Here is a 17,012-nt window from a genome sequence, read left to right on the forward strand (position 1 = left end):
ACCCATTTTCGTGATCTTTCCTGGAATATTGGGAATCAACACTTACAGAAAACCTCAGCAAGACACTTGACTCTGAAAGCATAGCAGTAAGCTAACTGTGAAGTGGTATTTGCATATAAATACAGTGGTTTATACAATTTTATTACTTTTTTTACTTGATTTTCAGTGCAGTCTGGGAAATGTGATATTAGTTAGCAAGATATTCACTCACTCTGTTTTAATGTCCATTGTACTATATCATAAGGACAAACATTCCAGTACTACAACATAATGGGCTGTTCATTTATTCATCTTCTAATCACATTATCTTGGTCAGGATCACAGTGAATCCAGAGCCTGTCCCAGGAACACTGTGTGGGAGGGAAATAACACCCTGGATGGGATGCACCATGCTTACACACATTCACACATAGGGACAATTTAGAGTTGCAAATCCACCTATGAGCATGTTTTTGGACAGTGGAAGGAAAACAGAGAACCCAGAGAAAACCTACATGGGCACGGGAAGAACATGAGTAACCTGAGCTTAGATTCGAACAGAGAGTCCAAGTCAAGTCTTGAGTCTTTACCCTAGAGTCCAAGTCAGGTCTCGAGTTTTTAAGTCAAGTCCTCAGTCAACAGAATCTACATGAGGAGTGTACGGGAACAGTAACTGTATAGTAACAATAAAGAAAGTGTATAGCAATGATAAAGAACAGTATTGTTCACAGTAAAGGAAAAAAACACAATTTTTTTTAGAAGTATTTAACTATTTTTTAGAAGTAATTTTTTATAATACTTCTTTTCATAGAAGCAAAGGCTGAAAATATAAAAACATGCCACTTGAGACATTAAAAAGTCTTTTGTCTTGATACTACACATTTTTATATACATAAAGGACCATTAAGGTCCAACATGACAATCCCTGTTTGGTGTTGACATCTTTTAAAACTTTTTGTCTCTAAACAAAAAAAAAGAATAACAATGAACAAAAAAAAAAAAGAAACTCCACATTGGGTTCCACTTCTGTTCCACTCCTGTCAGCCAAGAACAAGATTCTAAGACTACAATGGGCACACTTGATGGTTGAAGATTGGGGAAAAGACCAGGTGATTTTTTTTTTTTTCTAATCATCATCTGTCCTGTTTTGGTGAGTCTGTGCCTATTGTAGCCTCAGATTCCTGTTCTTGGCTGACAGGAGAGGAACAGAAGTGGACCTGGATGTGGTCTTTTGCAGTTTTAGCCCATCCACCTCAAGGTTTGATGTTTTCTGTGTTCTGAGATGTTTTTTTTGCTCACCAAGTTTTAAAGAGTGATTATTAGAGTTACTATATCCTTCCTGTTGGCTTGAACCAATCTGGCCATTTTCCTCTGACCTCTCCTATCAACAAGGCATTTCCACCCACAGAACTGTCCTCACTTGATGTTTTTTTGTTTTTGTTTTTCACACCATTCTGAGTAAACTCTAGAGACTGTTGTGCGTGAAAATCCCAGGAGATCAGCAGTTACAGAAATACTCAAACCAGCCCGTCTGGCACCAACAATCATGCCACGGTCCAAATCACTGAGATCACATTTTTCCCCCATTCTGATGGTTGATGTGAACATTATCCGAAGCTACTGGCCCATATCTGCATGATTTTATGCATTGCACTGCTGCCACACGATTGGCTGATTAGATACAGTAATTGCATGAACAGGTGTGCAGGTGTTCCTAATAAAGTGCTCAGTGAGTGTATATATATATATATATATATATATATATATATATATATATATATATATATATGTATATGTATATATGTATACATGAAATGGATTGTGGAATGGACATGTACAACTGTTAGCCTTACTAAAATGAATGGTAGAAGTAGATGTAGCAGGTATGTCAACCGCCTTTGATTATTATGCCATGATTATGCCGTGCTAAATGCTAATATTTGCTGATGTGAACAGAGGGATGTCTTATTAACAGCAGTAACTTTGCTCTGTTGTAAACTAAACAAATAAAAACTCTTTTTCTGTAACTTTCACACACATTGTGTCCAGGTAATCACAGAAAGACTTATTGTTCACAAGTTACAAGTCCAAGTCAAGTTAGGAGTCATAAAGGTCGAGTTGCAAGGCAAGTCTGAAGTCTGATTTTTATGCGACTTCGGTGTGATTTGGACTCAAATCGCAAACTCGAGTGCCCATCTCTGGAATCGAATCGGTGACTCTGGAAGCAGCAACACTACCCCCTGTACCATCATGCCACCCAACTAGCAGTTAGCTAAATAATAGTATAATCTATCACTGGTTGATTTGAAAATAGAAAGGCTAATGCTGCAAGCTAAAAATGTTTAACTAGTCAAGTCATTTCCTGAATCATCACTCAGTTTACTGCTTGTGGTACAGGAAGTTGTTTTGCGACACACCCTAAGCTAGTGGATCATGATGAGGACCATCAGCCCTCAAGGCACAGCTGGTTGAGAGAATAACCCTGTTTCCATTAAGCACTTTACTCTATGGGCCCCACCACTCCATGCTAACTGCTCCAGATATGAATTATTTAGCAGAGCCATCTCTGTGTAGTGCAAAGCAGAGACAAATATGTGCCCTGCTAACATGGTTTGTCAGATCTGACGCATCGCCATTGGCCATGTATTTAGTACAGAGCCCATGGGAGCGGAGGCCTCATAATCATCATCATCATCATCATCATCATCATCCACACCGTACACTCACGTTTACCGCCCCTCCATTATCTCTGATCGGTGGAATCATTCCGGCAGAGTGTGAACAGGAGTCTCGAGGGAAGTAGCACTGGAAGAGTCAGATATCTGAGGTTTTATGAGCGCGTGGCCGCAGGGATACAGTACGAGGCCAGGTTTGAATCTGTACATGATGTTGTAGCTGGCTAATTGATGGAAACAAATGATCCTGAATGGGAAAACAAGCAGCTGAACATCCACGCGATTTGTCGAAATTGTCCAGCTGAGCACTTCACTAAAGCGGTGCTCATTTTGGGTGAATAATGTCGTGTGGTTCTGCTTGATGCAGCTCATTGATGGTGAGGCCCATCAACAGGAAAGTCATCTCACTTTGTCTGAACCAAATAACAATGATGAATGATGCTGCGTGGGAGAGAAAACATTCATATTTTCTGATCTCCTCCTACACTGCTGTTTGAAATCATGTTCAGGCTATATTTGCTTTCTTGATAATAACAGCAATATTATATAATGCATTCATTTTTTTTTCAATTAACAAGTGCATGTATGTGTGTGTGTTTTTTTTCACACATCACACATTTTTCAGGATCATCTATGAATAATGCACTTTGTAGGTGTACAGTGACTAGCCTATTGCCTTATCTGTTGCTATGAGGGTTTAGCCAGCAAACCCCCCCCCCCCAGGAGTCTGTCATGGTAGTGTGTGCAAGTGTGTGTATGAGTGTATCAGCTGGGTCGCTGAGGATGGTCCTATGGTGGTGTCTTTCCACAGATGGCCTACAAAGTGCCACCTTTAAAAGATAAGTTTACCTGTTAAAATTGTCAGTGGGTGTAGGTGCAGTACCTTGCATAAGTATTCACCCCCTTTGAAATGTTCCATATTTTGTAATGTTACAACCTGGAACTGAAATGGACTTAATTGGGATTTTATGTCATGAATCTACATAAAATAGCCCATGATGTTGAAATTGGTGAAAAATCAATATAGTTTGCACAATCATTTACAAATTTAAAAAAAAATGTAGAAGGTTTGATTGCATAAGTATTCACCCCCATCACTGTGAAACCCCTCAATTATTTCTGGTGTCATCAGAAGTCACATCAGTTGAATTAGTTGAATGTAGCAATTAAAGTGTCTCAGTGATGTGATCTCAGTATAGATACACCAGGTTCCTGGAAGAACCCAGAGTTTGTTAGAGAACTTACCTAAATAAACCTCATCCTGAAGACCAAGGAGCTATCAAAACAAGTCCAGGACAAAGTTCTGGAAAAGTATCAATCAGAGTTTGGTTATAAAAAAATATCCCAAACTTTGAACATCTCATGGGGCATCATTAAATCCATTATTAAAAAAATGTTAAGAATATGACACAACCACGACTAGAGGGAGGTCTTCCACCAAAATCAGTATCCGGTTAAAGATGGGATTAGTCATAGAAATGCATTGTAACCTAATTTACCATGATATTGATATAGTATATTGCCATATTGCCCAGCTGTTGGTAAAAGATAGGTGAACTAATACATTTGCAAGTGTAATCTATTTTATTAGTAAGGAACAACACTACTGGGGTGTGTTGATATAGGAAAATAATCAATAACTATGTGGTGTGACGCAAACCATTACTGTTACCACCTCGAAGATAATTATTTTCCAATAACAGCACATCCTGAAGGGTTTTTATTCTTCTTATAACACAGCAATTTTCCAACAATTATATTTTTTAAAATTTAGTAATGAACGAACATCATGGTTTTTAAATCAATTTATGGTTTACAGTTAATGTTATGGAACATCTGTGATACAATTAGTTTCTGTGATTACTTACAATGTATCAGCAATGAACAGTTTTTAAATAACACTTTTTTAGACAGTTTATTATTAACCTTTATCTGGAATGTAACGCCATACACATCTTTGAGAAGTTGCTGTTATAGAAAATTATATAGAAAACACCTTCAGATCAATCAGATTGAAGAATTAATCAGTGCTGTAGTATAAATTACATTTGCAAGCTTCTGAATATGCAGATGGAACAGCATTACATAAACCTCCATGGTTTACTCTGAATTAAATTCTGTTATATTTAACAAACCACCCAAGACACTTGCTCGACAGCTTCTATCCTACAGGGTTTGGCTCTAGCCCTGATCTAAGATCCAGCTATAATCTTCAGCAACATCAGAATGTGTTATATTGGGGTTTGAGCTAGTCTCAGCAGGAGGCTAGATCTCCACGAGCAGCCTGATGATTCAGTGGCAATCAGCAGGACAGAGGCTTACACTTCAATGGGCCTACTACTTCAATTACTGAGTGCGACTCAGGTGGCGGGGCTATGAGCGATTTAGGTAGCTCAATTTCCACGTTATTCTTTCCCATGCTGGATAGCAGAGCATGTCTCCTCTGTGATACAGTACCTCAAAGTGGAAAACCGACGCCCTGGAGCTAAAGCAGAGCCCAGTCCCACAGAACACTATTAACAGGCCAGCTTTCATGATGGTCACTGGTGCATTAGGTTATGGCGCTCTGACATTAGAGTTGCTTTGGACGACAAGAAGTCAGCACCTACAGAAGCTTTGGTAACACTTCAGTGTTAGAAAGCTATATTCATAAATCATTATAACTCTGCTTACATTTCTTCATAAACCTTTTCAAAACTCTAATAATTGCTCATAATGTGCTGTAAGTCATTCTCTGATAACTTATAATCACACTGTAGTGCAAGTGTCACTATTCATTATAACGCCATACGCTGTACTGAACAAACTTTATAACTAATAATGACCTGTATATAATTATAAAGCAAGTATAAAACATTATAAATGTCATTAGTGAATGATTCATTATTATATGATTCCTCATTAGAGATAAGCTGTAAGTATTTATTTATAAATTCTAATTATAAATGTAGTTTTGTAATGTAATGTAATATTAGTAATGTAATATGATGTAATATGAAAACAGTCAATTCCAAATTAATTACAAAAACACGTATAGACACATTATTGCAGTTTGAAAGCTTAAATGATCTGATGAAGAGAACAAAAAAATTATCTAAAACATCCAGAAATGGCAAGTACTCACACATCTCATTAGCGTCTCACTTCTTGTTCCTCAGAGGTTAAGTAATTTCTGTATTTGTGTGTTTTTGTCATTTTTGCAATTAATCTGGAATGTTTCCAAATTGCATTAAAAAAATAAAGTTATATATAACCTATAATAACATTTAGAAATCAGTGGTGTCTAACAATTCACCTATAATAAAGAACATATTTGCTATACTTGGTATAATATAATATAATCAATATAATATAATTATTTATATTAATGAATACAATTAATATAATCCATCCTGACACGTGCATGATTATAAGTGATCAAGGAATTAATTATTGCACATTATTAGAGCATTATAAAGCAATTATTAGAGATTATAAAATGTTCACAAAGAATTATAAGCACAATTGTAATGATTTATATTTGTGCTTAGAATTCTTTGTGAACATTTTATAATAGACAGTGTTACTGAGGCTTCCTTCAACTGCAAAACCATATGTGTTTTCTGTTCATGCAAAGTGTTGGACGCCATTTCCCTGGGTGTTCGGCATAATTACTTTTATATTTCTGCTCTTACAAATCCAAATTAAAGCTGGTCTAAGTGAGGGAATTATCCAATTAAACCAGAAGAAATTCTACTGTGAGCTTATGGTCTCTTTCAAAACGTAATTAGCAAATGATTATTACGTTTCTGAGGAAGGAAACGTTAGGCATGATTAGAAAAGATCTAATTAGGTAGGTAAAATGAGGAAAAGAATATTTTTGCTGCACAGAACACACAAACTCAGTGCTAAAAGCAATTTGTGACAAGTGTTTTTGAGAACAGATAGTGCTCTACACAGATACAAATAGAACAGTGAAGAATTATTGTTATTATTATATTTTTTAGAAAGCTTGGCCACATCTGGTTGTAACGGCATCATGACAGGGATCCCATGTGATAAAATTTTACATACATGCGGACAAGCACTCAGATCTGAAGCTTGTGGAACAAAGAAAGACCGTGTTTATTAATGTGAATGTGAGATGCTGTGCATTTGCCATTTATTCATCCTTAGTAACTGCCCGGTCAGGGTCGTGGTGGTTTAAATGAGGCTACAAGTTTGTTTATATTTCAGGAAATAGAGCCAACTAAATTTCTTAGAAAATATCATAGGAAGCTACAAACAAACATAGTAGCTGCTTGATCAGGAATAAACTAAACAGTTCTACACACATCTCATAAGTGATGTAGCTGAGGTTGAGGAAGTGTCAGAGCCAGAATTCACACACCATGCTGACACTGCTGACATTTCTACCGCTGGGTTCCAGTGTTTTTCAGTGTTTCCAGGCACATACTGATAGAGTTCATATTTACTATTAAAAAAAATCGATTAGTTAACACCCACTTTGGGTTTAAATCCAAATACTGATACAGATATGACAGAAACAGATACAGAAACAGATACAGATAGGGGCATTGCATTACACCTAATATTCGCTTTAACACAAAGTCAAACTTCTTCATGGAAAAATTATCCTGAATCCAAATAACCTCAGCCCACAGTATATAATTTTGTTCACAAGCTAAATGCTCACTATGCCTCTGTACACTTATGATAAAAAGTAATACATTTGTTATGATTAGCTAATAGCTGGTTCGCTGTCATCTTCATTGAACAACAAAAATGTGATTCATGGGAATTATAATTTATTTCTGGGAGGAAAAAATCTCTTTTTCTCTCTCTCTCTCTCTCTCTCACACACACACACACACACACACTTGCTGCCAGTCTTATGAATATTGAATTCTTACACACACGCTTGCCTCTTAGCCTCTTAGATGTACAAAAGTGGTGTGTTTAAACAAATCCAATTGCTCAGTGAGACCCTTCACTTAGCACATTTGGAGCCTCTACGGCTTTATCTCTCCCTCTCATCGTGTTTTTAATGGGCTGTCATCTCCACGCCTGACTCTCTGCTCATTACAGCTCAAGAAGGGAAATGTGGCCCTGTGAGCTCTGGCCCTAAAGTGCAGCATGAATAGACCGGCGGTTTTATAGCATTTATGTGTATGAGTTTATGATTTATAACTCAGAGGGGATTATGGGAAATTGGGCCTTTGCTGTTAGCATGCATCACTTAGTCAGAAAGCCATGCACTAATCCATCTTAACCATCAGGGGAGCCCACAGTTAGCCAATAACTGCCATTAGCAGCTAACTGCAGCGCTAATACACAGACGATTAGGCTGCACACACACTCACTCACACGCACACACACACACACACACACACACACACACACTTCATTTGTTATCCTGGTGACTTTTAGGACCAGTCTTCATACATGACCTAACTCAAATATTAGCCTGTGTCTGAACCAAGCTAGCAAAACCTTTAGCCTGAACAGAATCAAGCTGTAAACTTAGCCATAATCATCACTATAATTTCTGACCAATGGACGAATTGTAAAAACCTTTCACAGCAGGTAATGGATTCAAACAACAGAGAGGTTGTGGATCCATCTACATTTAAAACGTATTTTTACCTCAGGAAAACCTGGTTGGCTTAGCTAGCAGGGTTTCCCTAAACAGCATTAAATTGCTCTGGAAATATTATAAAAGCATTTCGTAAGGAGGAAAAAAAAATAACTTTAACCTGGTCTCAATAACTTTAACCTGGTCTCAAACCTCTTAAATGAATAAGAACTAGTCAGTTCACTATATTGCTAATGTAAAAGCCTGTAAAATGTTCAATAAATGATTTGGGATGTTTTTTTTGTCTTGTGATTTTATTAACTGTGGCAAAGGGGTGGAAAATTATATGCATGTAAAATAATGGGTATTATGTCAAAAATGCAATTAAAAGTCAAAATGTCATACAATTTATAATTTTTAAAGGTATTTATAAAATAAAAAAAAGGCTACACTTGAATGTACACAAATATTTAAATGCGATATGAAAGTATAAAAATCAAGCTACATTTTTCATTATAGTAACTTTAATGTATAAAGACAATGACATTATACACATAATCTTCTCTTGTTGTTGTTGTTTTTGCTTTTATGCAAATTGGCACTGATTTAATTATATGTTGTTTTTATTTTTAAAGAAATGTTAACAGAGAAAATCAAAGTGAACAGAAACACAAGGGATTATATTGGTAGATGGGGTAAAAAGATCGTAAAGTAAATCTAAATATAAAGGTAAGATGTAAGATGTGTTGAGTAAGTATTAATTTTTTAGATATACTCAGTTAAAGTACAAATCCTCTAAAATGATACTAAAATATATTATTAAAGGGTAATTTCATATCTATTTTTCACTATGCTGGTGCAATAGTATCCTCCTGTATACAAGCCTTGATTCTCCGTAACTTAAAAATCGGACTTTGCCAGATAGATGCTGTGCCCTTCAGTATTAACGCACACATACATACATTTGCTTTTGCTTTTCTCCAGGGAAAAGAAAAAAATGAAACCGCAGAGAAAGATGCAGTATTAATATGTCCTGAAAATGCCACAGCAATATTTCATGAATATCATTATGTTTTTTCTGTGAGTCATTACTTTCAAGCACTTCAGAAGTATTCATTTCAATTCATGGAGACGGACTTGGAGATGACATACAGAGAGTACACATGATGATTGTACTTCACAGTGACAAAGAAGACCTGGAAACCATCTTCGCAGACTCGTATGATTTGTTTTCAATGAAGGGTCCCAAAGTCGATTATCAAGAGATGTATTTATATAATCATCAATGTTTGTAGTCCTGTCAGCAGCTGTCCAGTCCAGATCGAAGTTATCTCATCTTCAGATCCATCAAGTCCACATCCGCAATCTGCCCAAAAGTCCAAAGAGTCCAAGGGCCTCATTTTTCAAGCTGGAAATGAAAGGATTTATTCGTAAATACCACATTTCTTATGTAAATACTCCTGTGAATGCACAAGAGTATTTACACAAGAAATGTGGTATTCATGCAGATCCACCTAGTTTAAAAAACATTTCTATTTTACAAGAGTTCCTGAGTTTGTGTAAATTTACATATAAGGACACTCACTAATAATAATACTAAGCTTTAATAATAATAAGAGTTACTGCAATTTTGTATTATGATTAAACTCATTTATTTATTGTAATGACACACAAATTGAACAAATTTTTGTGAAATTTTGTTGCTTTATGTTAATGACTTAAAAGAAAGCAAACCAAGATGAATCCAAATTAAATAAAGAGCAGTAAGACTTGCCATTCAATTAGGAAAATGTAATGTTACTGTGTGCCTATGGTAGCTGATGCGCTGCAGTGGGTGAGCTGCATTACTGGAATATTTAGTACATCCAACATTTAAGGTACATTCACACTAGTGACTGACAAAGCGACCATTAATCTTCTATGTATGCATGCAACAATGAGCTGTGTTTCAACAACAAGCAACAGAGCGACATCGCAACATGAGTTGAGATCCTCTTAACTTTATGCAAATTAGGCATGACGTAGTAAAGCGACTACGATTGGATAGAATGATTCCTCAGACTAATTGTATGGCACGCTTGGTACATTTTATCATTCCCTCCTCAAGCTTTAGTTCCTACCTGCTTTTAGTTCCTATGTACCGCTTGACTAGATATAAAGGAATAAAAACGTAAAACTGTTTCATTCTATCTTGTCATATACAACTTCTCATTAAATGTCTATAGAGACATTATAAAGAAAAAGAAAGCTTTGAAGAAAATAGTAAAGATCATTGGTGTCTCTGGAGAGTGTTTGTAGCTAGTACAATTAGCTTGTGCTCCTAATATCTAATACGAATACGCCTGGCACGTAACATACATCAAACGACCGATTTTTCACACTTTTTTTCGCTTTATTAAAATATTACAATTCATATTAAGTACATTTTAAAGATAAATAAATTGTATACTGCAGTAAAGTGTGTTGTGTAGGCTTCATTTTGGCCATGACTGTTGCTCATCAGAGCTGGACGGACGGTACAGGCCAAGGAGCGACAACAGTAGCACTCGCTCCACGCCCACAAGAGACAAACTACAAGTGACACAAACGTAGGGTTAGGAGTCACTCTTTCAGTGTTTAGACATCTTATATTCTCTGTGAACTTTGCCTTTTGTGGGCGCCACTAAATGTAAATCACGACTACAAAGAAAATCAGAATGACTAAAACTCTGGTGGGAATTTTTTTGTTTGTTTATTGAACTTTATTAAATATTGATAAATGAGGCCCCAAGTCCTGAGTGCAGTCCCTGAATGCTGGAGGCACACTGCTACCTTAATGAATTGCAGCAGGCTGTAATAGTGTCAGCTATTTATGTATCCGAATTATAAAGATTGTGACTTAAAGTGACATCAGGGCTGCATTAAGCTAATGTGTGGCCTGGGGGTGACAGATATATGAGCCCTCGCCAGCACCCTAGTATTTCATAAAAGCGCGTACATGGAGTAAGTAGTCACCTATCAGCAAACCTGTCATTAAAGCACTCAGGCATGCTTAAACATAGTGATTAAAGACTTCACTTAAGGCCAATTCACAATGCACGTAAGACGTGCATCACACACAGTTAGGCTTCCAGTGTAACAAAGCATTTCAATCCACAATGACTTCATTATATAGGCGTTACATGCATTTGTTTGTGTGCCATCTAAATCCTTTCATTTGCGCTTAAGTGAAGCAAAAAAAAATGTACAGAGATGCATTCAATTCCCATGCTATCAATTTCTTTAGATGGTGAACATGGATGGCATGGTTGTGCAACCCATTGCACCAAGGATACAGTAAGGGCTCTCATAAGAAACGGTAAGAACACTCAAAAATAAAAAAAGAAAATCAATATAAGATTCCATTTTTGACCTCCACTTCAGATTAGCTGTGGTTAACAAATGTCTTAAAGTGGATTATTTTGAACTTCTGTGGAAATGAGCACAAGAGCACCACCACAGGTTGCAAGAAAAACACACAAAATGGTAGGAAATGATTCTGAGGACCACGTTTAATCAGCCCTAACGAGCATAACGTAACAGATTCATGCAGCCAGTGTGTGACAGTCGTGTCAGGTGATTACATAGAGTGAAACGCCCCCTAGATTTCATGTGCACTGCGACTAATATCTTTCATCCCGCTTCAGTAACATGTCCAGTATACAGTACATTATCAGCAGTCATGTTACAGACTCAGCTGTGACTGCAATAAAGGTGAGCGAGGTGGATTATCTACTCTGTATTTCTTTTTTCCTCTCTTGCACAAAAGAGAAAGTAAGACTCCAATATTACAGAAGTACAAATTACAGAAAAAGACAGATGTTTAATTCAGGCTTTTTAAGGTTTGAATGAAAGACAACAACTTTTCTGTTTGTTATTTGGAGGAAATATAGCATGAATCCAGTAGATCACTGAAACAAATCACTAATGCAAGTCCCTGTCTGCTTTTAAGTATGTGTGTGTGTGTGTGTGTGTGTGTGTATGTGTGTGTGTTCATATTATGCCATCAATAAGATCTCTGACTGAAGTTAACAGTAGACTATATTCATTCCAGTTAAAAAGGTATTTTTCTTTTTAATATGGATTATTTTACTTTACTTTTTTTTTTTTTTTAACTAGAATCTCTTATGCATGGCAGCTGTAATTCCGACTCCTCTCTCAATGATCTCTCAGATCATTTCTCAAATAAGATTTCACCATCCTTCACAGATAAAATTCCAAAGTGTTTTCATATTAACTGAAAGCAGTAGAAACGATAATGTTTAATGCACAGAGGAGTCAATAACATGTTAGTCATTGTGAGACCACAATTAACACTGTGTTAGGATTGGACATGGGGTACTCATTGACCTAAAAGAAGCAATTTTATAGAAGGATTTTTCAAGTAGCTTAAAAATACCTCAGTTCATAAATAATGTATTAAACAACAAAGCAAAGTTTTGTATTAGTTTTTGACAAATGGTGAAATAAAAGCTAGTAGATTCAGGCTTTACACCACAGATACAGCAAAGTTGTGAGGTGCAGCATGAACTCTCACAAGTCGTTAATAATATTTCTCACACCTAAGGGAAGAAATTTCTGCATTCATAAAGCAATAAGGGTCAGACTGATGTTCATCACTCTTAATACTATACAAGTCTCTGATGTGTGCTACCTGTAAGGACATCTGTCATCGGTGTTAAACCTTTCATTACCCATAAGACAAATTCACACAGTCATAATGCCACAATGACAGCAGTGGGAGCCCTAGCACAACTCTGTGGCCTATAGAAGTTATTTCAGTCTTTTCTGGATTAATTTAGGGTCACATTTACAACAAATCCTGGATGTGTGTTAGCGTTGGTACACATCATGAATATTCAAAACGGAGAAAGTGGAGCGTTCGCCTTCCCACCGGCCCCATGGTACAATACAGGAAGTGTGATTAAGTATCTCTGTTAAATCCACTGTGAGCTCACGGTGAGGGATGTAATCTTTCTCTTACAGCTCTCTGACAGAGAAAAACATATTTTTGTATTATTATGTGTGAAATGTGAGACATTTTCACTTGATTGATTGATTTACTTACTTATTTACATGCATTTATATAATTTCATGTACATATGTAAGAACAAAAACAAAAAGAACATGAAATATGTGAAAAGATTTTTTTTGTAAGGGTGATAGGGCAAAGCAAGCACTCAACAAGTCAAATGATCATACAAAATAACATATCGATTAAGAAGTAAAGGATAAGAGGGAGTACAACGAACTGGCGTATGTGCCCTTTCAGCAGTCACAGCAGCAGTCTTAATGTTTGCAGAAAATGCCACAACCATATTTAATGTAGGACTCTAAACTACCATGATGTTTTTTTCTTTTTCCTAAGGTCAGATTTTTGAGCCCTGTGATATTTTTCTAATAAATAAGTTTATGACTGATTATAAATTGTGCAATTTCAACACAGGAAATTTTTCAGTATGGAGGGCTTTGTGGGTTCTCAGTAACATGACAAGCTGCTTTTTTTTTTAACTCTTATTAACTTCTAGAGAGAGAAAATAGAGAGTCTTATAAGGAACAACTGTTTATAGCTGCTATACAGTAATACCAGGAATGAACGTGCTCCACAGCATAACTATAAATGGTTAAACAGCACAAGATGTCATTCATTAATATATTCAAAATGTAACTGTTGGGAATTTTCTGTAGTATAAGTGGAATAAAACACTTTGGGACGTGCTGTTAGAGGAAAACAGTAACTCAGCAGCTTCATCACATTAGTCCATCTTGGATTATTTTCCAATGACACCATGCCCTGTCATGTTTTATTCCTTACTTAGGTGGCTAACCAAGTTCATTAGAAATAATAAGTCACAGATAAGTGAGTGATTGTCATGTAAGGGTCTGTGAAAACAACCTCTAATTTCAAAGATAGATATGTGTAACAAGAGCTCAGGACACTTCCCCTTCTGGCCAGCAGAGGTGGCAGTCACCAGAGTTCTATTCTATTCAATTACATATATTCAAAATGTAATTGTTGGGAATTTTCTGTAGTATAAGTGGAATAAAACACTTTGGGATGTGCTGTTAGAGGAAAACAGTAAGCATGACTTCTAACAACTACTTCCTGGTCACTTCCTGGTTTTTAAGCATTTAAGCAGCCCAAGTTCTGTACTCTGTCTCAATTTGCCTACTATCTGTCCTAAATAATATAGAAGATCAGAATTAGTTTGTCCCAAATCGTAGTATATTGAAATGAGTATCCCAAAGGTACCCCGATGGTCTACTATTTCCGGTAGATTTTCAAAGTGTGGAACCATGGACACTTTTTCAGCTAGGGAGGAGTTTTGTGATGGTTTGCTTCGCCGAATTGAAGGACGCATTGGTAAATTAAATTATATAGTATAAATGATATAAGGAATAATGAATGAAGAAAAGCTGCAACGAAGAGTTTCTTTACGGTGACAGTGTTTTCTTCCGGGCAACAATGTTCTCTTCCGTTACATGACGTATTAGTATGTCCCAGTACTTGCATTCTCATTTGCTCCACACTCAAAAGTAGGTACTTCTTCTTCACAAAAAGAATACATACTTTTAGTGCATAGTATAAGTAGGCGAATTGAGACGCAGGGCTGATTTCTTTGGAAAGTCTTGTTATACCTGATATTTTATGTAAGTGCCGAGTCTTTTCTTATATCTGACTGCCTCTGATGTGTTTTCATCCTTACTGTGTTTCTATTGGTTTATTTTTCCAGTTATCATCTGGCCATGTTTACTCATCATGTTCTGACCTTTAGCCCGCCTTAACATTTGGATCATTAGATTCAGATTTCACTTTATCTGCCAGAGAAACCTCTCTGCACATGGACACTACCTCTGCCTCTGAGTTTATCTTGTTAGAATATGGCTGTTTCTAGGACACCAAACCCTTTCAGTTGGTCCTTGAACACAAATTCAAACAAAATTTGATGGTTAGGTTTCATGATACGTTTTTCCTTACAGGCAACCTTACAGCTGATGAAGTTTTTATAGTTCAGTTCAATTCAACTTTAATGTCATCATACAAATACATGGGTGTAAAGCATAATGAAATGTAGTCTAGCTAGCCTCAGGTGTAAACATATAAAATGTGTTAGTGCAAATAACATAGGACAGAGGACATTATGTGAATGTATACATGTAGTATTACAGTTCAGAGTACATAGAAAGAAGGAGGAAATATCAGTTTAGGGCAGTGGGTAGTTCTGGACAGGGTTACTGGAATCTGATTGACATTCACACTGTTCAGGTATGTAAAGTGCAGTATGGATGTATTAAAAGATATTAAAGTGCCTGTGCCAGTGTGAACTAAGTACACAGTTGTATAACAGTGCAGATAAATCTGATTATCTGATGTTCGGACAGTGACAGTGTCTTATGTCCCCTCACATCCTTAAGACAAAATTTCCAACTAGTGTATCCAGATATGTATTCTTGTCACAGATCACGGTTTTAGGAGATTAATGTTCCCCTTATGGCTGACAGCTTGTAGCAGAAATTCTGAAAACGTAACTGCAGAAGAAGAGAAGGTGCAGCATTGTCTGAGATTGTTAGGCAAAACGAAGCTGTCGTCTCTTTGCTCCAGATGCTTTCTAGCCATTTAATGCCTAGACAAGGTATAGTATAATAAAGCAGTGATACATAGTTAAAGATGCACTAAATAAAGTGATAACTAAGTACTGTTCATATAGACAGCCATGAACAACTTTCATATGAAATTTGAAACCTCTCAGGATTTCTTCCTCCTTAGTGACATCTTAAGATTTTTTCCTCACCACTGTTAAAAACTCCAGCAAAAAAAAACCCTCCCACTCTGAAATGGAATAAAATTGAAATTTCTGAGAATAGCAAAAAGCTGAAATTAATATGACAACAAGTTACCAAAAAAATATGTTTTCAGTCAATTAGACCATTGTCAGTGCATGGAAATATTCCACAGACCACAGTCGTGGTGCGAAGGTATCAACAGATAACTATTTAGTTTGATTGATGACTCAGAGGGTTGATGCGCTGCAATTGTTTTCAGAGAATTCTGTATAACTCTCTTCTAACATAATAAAATTTTGTTAGCACCTTTTGTGTTAGCACCATAATTATGCACGCTTCTTTCTGTAAATTAATTGCCACATATTTCAGCCTTCATCAAGACAGGTCTCATCCCACCATGAGAATGAATTTGTTTGTAGGAACAAATCATAGAAACCTCCAGAATATTTGAGAATTCAGATTTATTTGTATTTGGTGAAACTAGAGGGGCAGAGAAACAATGGCTTCACTTTTCAACCACTATGCATTTACAGACTCGCTGGTTCACACACAAAAATCTAGTATGTTTCATACTAGTATTAGTAGTAGAAATGATTCAGAGTAGCATTAGATTCATGAATTTGACACCTGACCTCTGATTATGAAGGAGCACGGAGGGAAAATAGTTAACTGGATGCTAGCAGTGGATTTAATTAACTAATAGTGATGTGTATGTCTTCTGTAGTAGAGCTCAACTGCTCACCTTAACACGCTTGCAGGGTAGTTCATCAGCCAAGCAGACGCTCCCTGCAGCTTTCCTCTTCCTGCCAGGTTTCACATTAGGAGGTGTCTTCATTACTGATAATCAGTGCTCAGAAACAGGAAACCCTGTAAAGGAGGGCACAAATGGAATAAAAATAACTACTAAATATAACAGAATGCATTGCAAATTACTAAGGGCATTTTCATGTTTAGCCCAAAGACTTGAGTCCAAATAGAGGACTGAGTCTCGACTTGTCTAG

Source organism: Pangasianodon hypophthalmus, chromosome 7 (assembly GCF_027358585.1).
Source record: "Pangasianodon hypophthalmus isolate fPanHyp1 chromosome 7, fPanHyp1.pri, whole genome shotgun sequence".
NCBI classification, from domain to species: Eukaryota; Metazoa; Chordata; class Actinopteri; order Siluriformes; family Pangasiidae; genus Pangasianodon; species Pangasianodon hypophthalmus.